The sequence below is a fragment of the Eleutherodactylus coqui genome, chromosome 1 (genome assembly GCF_035609145.1).
Source record: "Eleutherodactylus coqui strain aEleCoq1 chromosome 1, aEleCoq1.hap1, whole genome shotgun sequence".
Lineage (NCBI taxonomy): Eukaryota > Metazoa > Chordata > Amphibia > Anura > Eleutherodactylidae > Eleutherodactylus > Eleutherodactylus coqui.
Window position 1 is genome coordinate 103781541 of NC_089837.1, and position 13139 is coordinate 103794679.

The 13139-nt window shown below is 43.1% G+C and overlaps 1 long non-coding RNA gene across 1 annotated transcript in view; it reads right to left on the reverse strand.

Annotated features, from left to right (window-relative positions):
• Window positions 1-486: 486 nt before the first annotated feature.
• The window catches only part of LOC136610266 (uncharacterized), a 32870-nt gene continuing 20217 nt past the window's right edge, over window positions 487-13139 (reverse strand). Inside the window, exon 3 of the long non-coding RNA XR_010790073.1 lies at window positions 487-587. This is a non-coding gene — a long non-coding RNA (uncharacterized lncRNA). The remainder of the gene's footprint in view (window positions 588-13139) is intronic.

Consider the following 13139-nt stretch of genomic DNA (forward strand, 5'->3'; position numbering starts at 1 on the left):
CAATTAGTATTGCATATAAATGGCGGAATCGCTCGAAACTAGCAAACAGAATACACAGAAATGGCAGAATATGTATTCTGATTGCTAGCTCTGGGGAGAAAGAGGTGAGAGAGATGTGAGAGAGGAGAGAGAGAGATGTTCCCCGGCCTGCGATACTTTTACTGTGTGTCTGATATGCTGTGCATATGTGTACATCAATGATCTTCTGCGGCCATTCGCAGTTAATCTCTGCGATGTATCGCAGGTCCTACGCTGCATAAATCCGCATGCAGAATATGACCGGGCCATACTGTTACTGAATAAAGACCGCTAGAAAAATCACCATTATTAATAACTCTGTATGAGGACCAGACTGTGACGAAAAAAACTATGCAAAGACCAAGATTTCCCCCATACAGTGGTAGATACCAGTTTACCAATTGATACTAATAGTATACAAGTGCTCTGCTGACTGTATAAGTGACTACAGTATAGTTACCTCCAGTAATCATAGATGACATGCCCTCTGGCAGAGGTTGTTCAATTTTCTTTTTCTTCTCCATCCGGCCCAGAATGCAATCATGACTTCTCTAGGTCACAACTTGTCTCTGCAAAATTTGACACAAACATTTTTGACTCCTTAATTTTTCAGCCACCTGCCTTCATTTTTTAACACCTTAACAGAATCTTCCCACCTATAGTGTCCCAGATAGTAATAATGCATAATAGTTCTCCCTATAGGCCCCACACAGTAAGTACCACTTTCAGTGCCACTTTTTATGTCCCCCACTCATGGAATCCTTTTTGTAATAATGCCTCTTTTGGCCCCTGTATAGTAATGATAATAATGCCCCTTCTGTCCCCTACGTAGTATTATTAATGCTCATCCTGGCTTTAATTCAGTAACAAATGCCCCTCAGGACCACCTTTTAGTAAAAATGCGATCCTAACCCCCATTTAATAGTAATGCCCTTTATTGTCGCTATTTAGTAATAATGTCCATCATGGCCTCCTTTTAGTTATGTTTCTCCTGGTCAACTTCTAGTAATAATAATGCCTCTCTTGCCTTCTTATGATAATGTCTGTTACATACATAAAATAAAAAACACATATACACTACCGTTCAAAAGTTTGGGGTCACCCAAACAATTTTGTGTTTTCCATGAAAAGTCACACTTATTCACCACCATGCGTTGTGAAATGAATAGAAAATAGAGTCAAGACATTGACAAGGTTAGAAATAATGATTTGTATTTGAAATAACATTGTTTTTACATCAAACTTTGCTTTTGTCAAAGAATCCTCCTTTTGCAGCAATTACAGCATTGCACACCTTTGACATTCTAGCTGTTAATTTGTTGAGGTAAGCTTGAGAAATTGCACCCCACGCTTCTAGAAGCATCTCCCACAAGTTGGATTGGTTGGATGGGCACTTCTGGCGTACCATACGGTCAAGCTGCTCCCACAACAGCTCAATGGGGTTCAGATCTGGTGACTGCGCTGGCCACTCCATGACCGATAGAATACCAGCTGCCTGCTTCTGCTGTAAATAGTTCTTGCACAATTTGGAGGTGTGTTTAGGGTCATTGTCCTGTTGTAGGATGAAATTGGTTCCAATCAAGCGCTGTCCACTGGGTATGGCATGGCGTTGCAAAATGGAGTGATAGCCTTCCTTATTCAGAATCCCTTTTACCCTGTACAAATCTCCCACCTTACCAGCACCAAAGCAACCCCAGACCATCACATTACCTCCACCATGCTTAACAGATGGCGTCAGGCATTCTTCCAGCATCTTTTCATTTGTTCTGCGTCTCACAAACATTCTTCTTTGTGATCCAAACACCTCAAACTTGGATTCATCCGTCCACAACACTTTTTTCCAGTCTTCCTCTGTCCAATGTCTGTGTTCTTTTGCCCATCTTAATCTTTTTCTTTTATTGGCCAGTCTCAGATATGGCTTTTTCTTTGCCACTCTGCCCTGAAGCCCAAAATCCCGCAGCCGCCTCTTCACTGTAGATGTTGACACTGGTGTTTTGCGGGTACTATTTAATGAAGATGCCAGTTGGGTACCTGTGAGGCGTCTGTTTCTCAAACTAGAGACTCTGATGTGCTTATCTTCTTGCTTAGTTGTGCAACGCGGCCTCCCACTTCTTTTTCTACTCTGGTTAGAGCCTGTTTGTGCTGTCCTCTGAAGGGAGTAGTACACACCGTTGTAGGAAATCTTCAATTTCTTAGCAATTTCTCGCATGGAATAGCCTTCATTTCTAAGAACAAGAATAGACTGTCGAGTTTCAGATGAAAGTTCTCTTTTTCTGGCCATTTTGAGCGTTTAATTGACCCCACAAATGTGATGCTCCAGAAACTCAATCTGCTCACAGGAAGGTCAGTTTTGTAGCTTCTGTAACGAGCTAGACTGTTTTCAGATGTGTGAACATGATTGCACAAGGGTTTTCTAATCATCAATTAGCCTTCTGAGCCAATGAGCAAACACATTGTACCATTAGAACACTGGAGTGATAGTTGCTGGAAATGGGCCTCTATTCACCTTTGTAGATATTGCACAAAAAACCAGGCATTTGCAGCTACAATAGTCATTTACCACATTAGCAATGTATAGAGTGCATTTGTTTAAAGTTAGGACTAGTTTAAAGTTATCTTCATTGAAAAGTACAGTGCTTTTCCTTCAAAAATAAGGACATTTCAATGTGACCCCAAACTTTTGAACGGTAGTGTACAAACCTGAGTCGATCCTCCCAGCCTCTGTGGATCGTGCGGGTAGTGGATATAGCAATCATGTGATTGTGCACATTGCAGAAGTCAGTGTGCGGCTCTGCGATCTGCAAAGCCTGCGAGCTGGAAGGATCGACAGTAGAGATGAGCGAGCAAACTCGCTAAGGGCAATTTCTCGAGCGAGCATTGCCCTTAGCGAGTACCTGCCCGCTCGAGAGAAAAGGTTCGGCTGCCGTTGCGGGTGACTGGTGAGTTGCGGCAGTAAGCAGGGGGAGCGGGGGGGGGGGGGGGGGGGAGAGATCTCCCCTCTGTTCCTCCCCGCTCTCCCCCGCCGCTCCCTGCCCGCCGCCGGCAGCTGAACCTTTTCTCTCGAGCGGACAGGTACTCGCTAAGGGCAATTGCCTTTAGCGAGTATGCTTGCTCATCACTAATCGACAGAGGTGAGTATATGTATTTTTTATTTTTCCAATATTTTTTATCCACTTCCCTTAAAAAAAAGTGTCAGCCTCTGCATCGGCCCATCAGGATTTTTCTTGGTAGGTTCAATGGCCAGTCCCTTGGCTATGATGATACCTCCATATTGCTCCTAATTTATTTTATCGCAGGTGCTTTCATCTTTATGCGTAATACTATATAACTCTACATTTGGTAGCAATATAACACAATCTTTATTTGGCTATTTTCAATGTACATCATGTTCCTGTTATAACTAGAATGTGAATTCTCTAAGCCACAATCTGTTTTGTGCTGATAAACTGGTACGCGGAGTCTAAAAGATCCGCAGGTCACAGTCTTCAAAACAGTCACTGATTGGCGGCAGTAGTCTTGATGTAGGAGTAGTATAATCAGGAATGAAGCCAAGCCTAGTCACCAGGAGAGCAGTCAGAAGACAACAGGAGATGTGTGAGAAATGTAGCCAAGGGTCAAAGTCAGAAGAAAAACATCAGGTACCAGACAAACTATCCAAGGGGTGAGGCAGAAGCAATATCCATGAACAACAGGATTAGGGTCAATCAGGAGTTAAACCAGGAACAGTAGCACAGGTAATGAGAGCAAGGACAGAAATAAAGACCAGGCAAGGAATGGCAGGATGACTGCCCTTTAACGAAGCCACCATCTGATGTCAGCTTTGGACACCAGTTGCCTTAGCAATCCATCATCTCTGGATCTCATATATATTGTGGCAAGCTAGTTCACAGAAGGTCCTGCAGAGAGCCTGAAAGCAGGTCTTCCGTATGCTAATCAGCAGGAACAGCTGTATGGGTGTGTCTGGAGGAGTTAAAACCTCCAGACACATGGAATTTCCTGCCGAAAGCCAGAGAACTAGGATACAGATGCATTGTCAGAAACTGAGAGCCTGATGTTCGGCGTGGACCAGAGGGGGCCCATCACGAGTCTGACAGGAAATGAGGTCCCCCCAGATGCCATTGCTGGTTACGGGGACCCTGAAATCATATTGTAATCCTTTTCCCATGTGTGAAATAAAGCTGTCAAAAGCAAGAGTTCGAACTAGTCCAGTCTCCTGACTCTCTATCAAAGTGGTGCCAACCATCTTGGATGGAGCGGATGGTGATCCAGGTGAGCGAGTAACCACCAGGTTGCCACTGTATATTAAAAAAGAGCAGTGGTTAGAAGTCACCGAAGATGAATACAGAGGATTGTCATATTCACCCAAGGAGAGGGGCCAGGAAAAGAACACCACAGGGCACCCCGTAGATCCAGCAATGCACCAAGAATTCACCAGGCAGATGAGGGCAAACAGTGGTATCTTTATTATAGCTGTGTCTGTACAATCTGCTCAACATTGAAAATAATTCCCTTCCTCAGGAAAAAATGATCAAACATATCAGAGTACTTACATTTATAATCAATGCAACACTCCTGATGTAATCTGGTCACTAGCGACTGTGTCAGGATGGTGTCCGGCGTTAGAGGAGGAGCCAGAATACTGCCCCACGGCCATAGCGTGTGCATTGTAAGAGCCAGAACGCACAGGGATGGAAGCTGGAAATCACACGGCAGATGCAAAAAGGTGTGTCCCATGGTATTAAGCAGGGTGCATGCATATTAAAGAAGTGCGGTTTACCTTCTACCACACTCATCCTACAACATGTAAAGAATACAACTCACTGTGTCACAAAAGAATTCACCTATATATAAAAAAAATAAATATATAAAATAGATCGGATATAGAATACATTAAAATGACATTAAAAACACAACATTAAATATATGCATAAATATACATATATTAAATGCATATGCCTATAAATGTTTTAAAAAAGAAAAAAAAATGATAAAAAACATACAATCAAATGTAAAGAACAATAATTAGAAAAAATAAAAATATTTTTTTGTTATCCATAAATGTATGTGCTCAATATATCTGTTACAAGGATTCATTTAATCCAAATGGAGAAAGAGAATTGAAGCAGAAAATCCAATACATTTCCCTCTGGCATAAATCTCTAAAAAGTACAATTTACCACCTCTATTAAAACAACCTTTAAGGCAGGAATATCTGCACCATGTACAATTTTAAAGTACTTTGAGTCATTGTGATACAAAAAATCATTATTAATATTTGACCTGTGTTGATTATGCTTCCCACGCCGTGTCCAAACCATACGTCCTATATACTGTAACTTACAAGGACATGCCAACATTAACAATGTGAGTTGAAGCACAAGTAAGATGTTAAGGTTTTTTTCCCCCTGTACTAGGAATAAAAAACTCCTTAATATTATTAGCTATACTGAAGCAACATTTATATTTAGATTGAGCACATCAAAAAGAACCAATTGAGAGATCACCACTATTGGTTGTACTTTCAACCACTCCAGAACCGTCAAAGTTATTATTTTTTGGACAGTTAATTTGTTTATTTAAAGATTGAAGCTCTCCTAAATGTAACCACTTTCTCATTGAAAACAATTATATCTAGTAAGGAATCTGGTGGACTGGAATCCTATCTTGAATGGGCTCTTCAAGTTTCTAGTTTGGAATTTCGGTCAACTCGTCGGTGACATCCTAGCTATCCTAGACTTCAAGTAATCAATTAGCCTTTTCGGGTACCCCTTTGCAAGGGGCACCCAAAAAAATACAGGGGCATTTGTCCAAAGGCCTGACTGGCCAACAGGGAAAGCCGCCGGTCTGGGAACAGTAGGATCCACAACAAAGGGTAGTTCCAGATTTGGATGGACCAATACTGGTGCAGAAGTAAAAAGGGTTTTTAGCTTTTCAAAAGCATCCCATGCATCAGAAGATCTTGAACATGGTTTGGCTTTCTTTGTGAGAGAAGTGATTGGTAAGATGATTTGAGAAGTCTTTTATGAATCTTCTGTAAAAGTTTGCAAACCCTATAATACGTTGAACATCATTAAATTTCTCAGAGTAGTCCAGTCAACCACAGCTTTAACTTTTACTAGAATCCATACTCAGACCATCTGGGGAGATTATATATTTAAGAAATTGAATCCTGGTTTGTTCAAACTCACATTTTCCCAGTTTTCCTTTGGAGACGTTTCAGGATTAACTGGACATGCCCGAGATATACCTCTAAGCTGTCTGAAAATATAAGAAGGTCATCGAGATAAGCAACAACAAATTGATCCAAGAGATCTCAAAGCACATCATTAATAAAATGCTAAAAAGTGGCAGGAGTATTGCAAAGACCAAAAGGCGTAACCAGGTATCCAAAATGTCTATATCTGGTTCTAAAGGCAGTCTTCCACTCCTCTTAGGTCAAATTTGGTAAATATTTTGTCAGAACAGAATCTTTCCAGCAATTACGAAATTAAAGGGGTTGTCCCGCGGCAGCAAGTGGGGTTATACACTTCTGTATGGCCATATTAATGCACTTTGTAATATACATCGTGCATTAAATATGAGCCATACAGAAGTTATACTCTTACCCCCTCCGGTGCTGGCGTCCCCGTCTCCATGGCGCCGACTGAAGCCTTCTTCTCCTTCCATTAGACACGCTTGCGCTGTCTGGTCTTCTGGTCTGTTGAATGGGGCCGCTCCGGCGTGCTCGCGCCGGAGAGCTGGTCTGTGCATGCGTAGAAGACATGTGTGGCGCGAGCACGCCAGCGCGGCCCCATTCAGCAGAACAGAAGACCGAACAGCGCAAGCACGTCTAATGGAAGGAGAAGGCAGCTTTAGTCGGCGCCATGGAGACGGGGACGCCAGCACCGGAGGGGGTAAGTGTATAACTTCTGTATATATCGAGAAGCTTACTTGGTTGGACCTTAAAGAATCCTAAAATATAACTTTTATTCTAATTAATTAAAAAGGTATAGAAGAGAAACATATACATGTATTTACAAATAGAGAAAGGATTGTTGAAAATAATCCGTTTAGAGCCACTAAAGCACTAAGATAACGACTGATTTGGTTAAGTTCCAACGGTGGGCGCTCAACCAACTAGTTCAATCAGTCCAGAACGTAACAGATATCTTAGTTGTTTACAGCTGACATGCCGCGGTTTTTTTCATTTATTTTGTTTTCATTTTGGATCTAGCTTGCGCCGTTAGCTATTTAGCTGTACTAGAAGTTATTATCCAGTTTGGGTTATATCTAGTTTCTGGCTGAGCTTTATTTCAGTGACCAGCTGGCATCATACTTACTCCAGATATCTTAGTGGAGGGTTCAGTTTGGATCACATGCATTAGAATATAATGGCATGACTGAGATTAGGACTTCTTATTCTATCATACTAGTCCTTATCAACGAGGGGGATTGATTGCCTATCCTATACTCCTTTCAGCGTTTAGCTGCACAAAATTGTGGTCTGTTTTAGGATCTACCAACTGATATATATATATATATCTTTAACCATTGTCCAGTTCATCTGGACTTGTATCTTTTGGATTGCTATTATCCTCTTACTCAGATATGCAACTTTTTTAGCCACTATCTGGTCTAACTAAAGCTAATCTCTCTATATATTAATCTTCTAAGCCACTATCCGGTTCATTACGACTGGAACCATCCAATTTTTCTTGCCCCTGAGGAACCCTTTAATGGGGGGAACGCGTAGGGCTAAACTTACCGTCCAGGTCTCTTTGTAGTAGTCACCCAGCTATCGGGTAGACACCTGCGCTGTAATCACTATAAACAACTAAGATATCTGTTACGTTGTGGACTGATTGAACTAGTTGGTTGAGCGCCCACCGTTGGAACTTAACCAAATCAGTCGTTATCTTAGTGCTTTAGTGGCTCTAAACGGATTATTTTCAACAATCCTTTCTCTATTTGTAAATACATGTATATGTTTGTCCTTCTATACCTTTATAACTTCTGTATAGCTCATATTTAATGCACGATGTATATTACAAAGTGCATTAATATGGCCATACAGAAGTGCTTAACCCCACTTGCTGCCGTGGGACAACCCCTTTAAGGGAAGAGGGTAGCAATTTTTAACAGTAATTTTATTTAATTCTCTGTAATGAATACATGGCCGTAATGTTGAATCTTTTTTCTCTACAAAAACAAAAGGTGCCCCACAGCTAGGGATAAAGGTCGAATGAAGCCTTTCTTTAAATTTTCATCCACATATTCTTTGAGTACTTGAAATTTTGGTGTGGAAAGATTGTAAATTCACCCAAAAGGAATGGTTGTTCCAGGAAGCATTTCTATTGGACAATCATAATGCTGTTAAAAGGGGGAGTTTTTTTTCTTGTGCGGACATCACTGAATTGCTGGTACTGAGGTGGCGACTTATCATAACTCTGCTTCCTTTCCTTAGAGGTTGGGTTAGGTTCGAGGATGGGTAATGACCTCTGGCATCTTTCTTTGCAGTACTCAGAAGGGACGGTAATGGTCCTTAAGTCCCAGTTGATAGAACCATTAAGGGTAGAAAACCAAGGGATTCCTAAAACAACTGAAAACTTGTGGGAAGAAATAAGATGGTAACTAATCATTTCATGATAAACAGGTTCAATAACAATTTTAAGTTCAATAGTCTCATGAGTTACAGGCCCCAAAGACAATGGTGATCCATCTACAGTTTCCGTATCAATAAGTATGGATTTCGTCCTACTTGAAATATTGTTAGAGAGCGTATTTAAAGTTCTCTCCAGCTCCAGAGTCTAACGTTGTGGAGCATTGTAATTTTTGGCCCCTAATTAGGACCTGTATGGGAATTAAGAAGTGAAAAAAAGGAGGATGTCTATCATCCTTATCTTGAGTTATCAATGGAATGGCTTGCGACACTGAACGCTGTTTTGGAACATCAGATTTGAGTAAGGTCTTAGCACTCATTAAGGCAATAGTCTTTTGGAACTTGTTCGGGCAATTAACAGCATAATGTCCCGAGCCCCCACAATAGAGACATAGATCTTCCATACGGTGCCTTTCCTTCTCGGCTAGGGAAAGGGGTTTGCGGATGACGTCAATCTACATTGGCTCGAGAACAGTTTTGGTTTCTTGCTGGGGGTTAAATTCCGGTTGGCTGAAAGAGTAGGCAGGATGGTTCCCAAAAACCCGCAGCTTCTCCTTTTTTCATTCTGTGAGTCTCAGAGCAATACGAATGCATAAATGAATAAAGTCCTCCAAATTGTCAGGGGTCTCTACTCTGGCAAGTTAATCTTTTACTTGCTCCGATAATCCTCATCGGAATTGACTATTCTAGTTGGCTAGGTTCCATGTGGTATCAGTCACCCAGCGACGAAATTCTGCTGTGTATTTCGCAACAGAGCATCGCCCTTATTGCAGGTTATGTAATCTACCTTCTGCTGTAGCACAGCGATATGAGTCATTAAAAACTTGATCCATAGCAGTAGTAAAGGTATCAAGACTGTCAAGAAGGTTACTGTTGGTTTCCATGTATGGCGAGGCCCATGCAAGCGCCTTACCTGTGAGGAGGTTGACGATAAACAATACCTTCTTTCTGTCACTAGTAAATGGAGTAGGTTATATCTGGAAATGGATACAACACTGGTTAAGGAATCCTCGATATTGGAGACTACCTCCACCAAATTTTGCTGCTTGTGGCATGCGGACATCTGAACCTGCATTGCGCACCTCCAGGAGTTGCCTCTATAACCCGTCTATTTCTCTTTTTAAATCCGCCACTTTTTCCTGGTAGGTGGCAGGTGGTACAGAACTCCTGGAGCTAAGCAACGGTTTCCTCAGGGTGGCCATAACAGACTCCATGTTTGGGAGTGATTATTCTGTAATGGTCTGTAACCTGAGCAGATAGATAGCATAGTCAGGATTAGCCAGAGGTAGATAACAGGTTGTATTGGTTACAGTACAAGGGAGCAGGCAGGTAACGTGGTCAGAGGATTAGCCAGAGGTTGGTAACAGCAATTCAGTAGAGTCAAGCAGTAGTAGTACAGCTAGACTAAAAGGCAAGAAGCACAACAATCACTGAAAGAGGACGTAGAAGGGCCAAGCTTTTATAGCATGTCTAATCAGGAACAGGGCGGAGCAAAGACAGGGACTGGATTGCAGAAAAAGGGAACAAGACTAATGTAGTACAGTAGAGTTATCCAAAGGGCTGATGGCTCAATAGGTAGAGCTGCCACCTGGAGTACAAGAGCTCCTGGGTTTTAGTCCTGACATCTGTGTCTCAACAATATTATAAGTTAGACAAATTTCCAGAATGACCATGCAGTGTACCATGCATCAACTGGGGTTCAGTAGCCAAAGACTAACAAGGGTGCCCCTGATGACCTAGGGTCATCTTCAATAACGCTTCACAACAGACATCAATAGATATGATACGGATGGCTAGGTCCGCAACTGAAATAAATAATATGAAGCCATATCCCATGGTATAACACTGGGATTCAGCAGGCCAGTCTGGGGAGTGTTTTCCTGGCATGGCCTAGGACTGTAGATCATCATACCACAATTCTTGAATGGTGAACACTACAGGGATCTATTAGTGGACCACCTGCCCTATGCTCCCAGACCACAGTGCAATGTTTCAACTGGGCAATTCTCCATGTCATTGAGTTTGGATCACTTGGTAGTGGTTGGAGGAACACAAAAAAGGTGATTATACCTACCCGATAATCCAGTTTCCAGAAGTCTCCACGACAGCACCACCTGAGATCGCCTCCTCCTGATAGGACAGGAACACACTGAGAGGTTAAAATCTCCCCCCATCTTCCTCAGTGGATTATAACGAACTGCCAGGGTAGGAGCTTAACGTAAATTTTTACCTATCTGGTATTTTTCATTTATATATAATTATATATACATACACACACACATATATATATATATATATATATATATATATATATAATTTTTTTTAGGGGAAATTTATTTCATAATTTTTCCTAGCACCTCCTATTTATTTATCTTTTTCAGGAGGGAATGTATGGGTGCTGTCGTGGAGACTCCTGGAAACCTGATTATCGGGTAGGTATAATCACCTTTTTCCCGAGTCGTCTCCACAACAGCACCACCTGAGACGTACCAACTAAAGGTTATCTAGGGTGGGATTGCCGCAGAGGGGACTTTGCGACCAAAGGTCATATCCTCATCCAGCTGCACCTTTACCCTATAATGTTTAACAAAAGTGTGCGGCTTCTTCCAAAATGCGGCCTTGCATATCTGCTCAACGGATGCTGAACTATGCTCAGCCCATGAAGATGCTACTGCCCTCGTGGAGTGGGCTTTAAGAACCGAGGGGACCTCCCCAGGGCCTTATACGATTCTGTAATGGCCAGACGGATCCATCTGGCTATGGAGCTTTTAGCTGCTTTGCTCCCCCTGTTAGGGCCTGAGAACTGGATGAACAGGTTGTCGTCCTGCCTCCAGTGGCTTGTGGTGTCAATATAACTCAGGAGCGCTCTTCTGACGTCTAAGCAATTTAGGGTTTTCTCTCTCTCGTTTTTAGGTTTATTAAAGAACGAGGAGATTATTACATTCTGAGTCCTGTGGAATGGTGACACCACCTTTGGCATAAAGGCTGGGTCTGTTTTGAAGACTAACTTTGTGTCAGTGATTTTGAGGAACGGGTGGCGGATAGATAGGGCCTGTAGCTCACTAACCCATCTCGCTGAGGAAATGGCTAATAGGAAAATTGTTTTAATTGTGAGTATTCTTATTGAGAGCCCCTCGATTGGTTCGAAGGGTTCTGCTGACATAGCCCTCAGGACGCAGTTAAAATTTCACTCTGGGCATATATTTGTGGGTCTAGGCCGTGACCTATCCGCCGCTGTCAGGAATCTACTGATCCACTTGTTCTCTGATAGCTTGGTATCAAATAGGGCACTAAGGGCTGCAGCCTGGACTCTTAGGGTGCTCGGGGAGAGGCCCATGTCCAGGCCTTCCTGTAAGAAATCCAGGATTAAGGGGATATCTGTGCCGGGGCTCAAGGAATCCTTTCCCTGTCTCCAAGAGATAAACCTCTTCCAGATCTTTTGGTAGATAAGGTTGGTTGTTTTCTTTCTACTTGACATTAAAGTCCTGACTACTCTGTCGGAGAACACCCTTCCCCTCAGTGTGGATTCTTCAAGATCCAGGCTGTTAAGTGGAGTCTGCCTATATTAGGGTAGTTCAGAGGCCCCTTTGTCAGTAGATCTGCCTGAACAGGAAAGGTGACTGGGTCCTGGACGCTCAGGATTCTCAGACGGCCGAACCAGCTTCTCCTTGGCCAGAAGGGAGGCACTAGAATCAGTGTGCATGTCTGCGACCTGAAGTGCTGCAATGCTCTTGGGATTAACGGAATTTGGGGAAAGGCGTACACCCATTTTCTTCCCCAATCCTGGCTCAGGGCGTCCACCGCTGTTGGCCGGTCCTCCGGTCTAAGAGAGCAGAAGTTCTTTACCTTGGCATTTTGTTTGGTTGCGAATAGGTCCAGCTGTGGGAGACCACACCTGTCCGTCATGATTCGGAATGCCTCCTGGGATAGAGACCATTCCCCTGGGTCTATACGTTTCCTGGCTGAGAAAGTCTGCTCTCTGATTCAGGGATCCTTTCAAGTGTGTTGCCGAGATTGAGAGGATGCGACCTGCTGCCCAGCGGAAGATTTTTTGTGAGATGCTCTGCAGGGCTGGCAACCTCATGCCCCCCTGGTGCCGAATGTGGGCAACTGCCGTGGTGTTGTCTGATAGAACCTTTATGTGCTGTTTTTTTACTGAGTCCCCCAGGTGTTGGAGGGCTTTCCAAACCGCCTGGAGTTCTCTGTAGTTTGAGCATTGGCACCTTATCTCCTGCGTCCAGGGACCCTGTAGGAGTTGGTCTCCCACGTGCGCCCCCACCCCCAGGCACTTGCGTCTGTCGTAACGTGTGTGGCTGGGTTCTGTATCCAGTGGACCCCCCTTCGCAGGTTCACTGGGGATGTCCACCAACACAAAGATATCTTCACTGAGTTTTTTACGCGTATCTTTGTCCCTAATGAGGACTGTTTTCCATCCCAGGTTGAGAGGACTGCGAACTGCAGGGGTCTGTTATGCGCCTGAGCC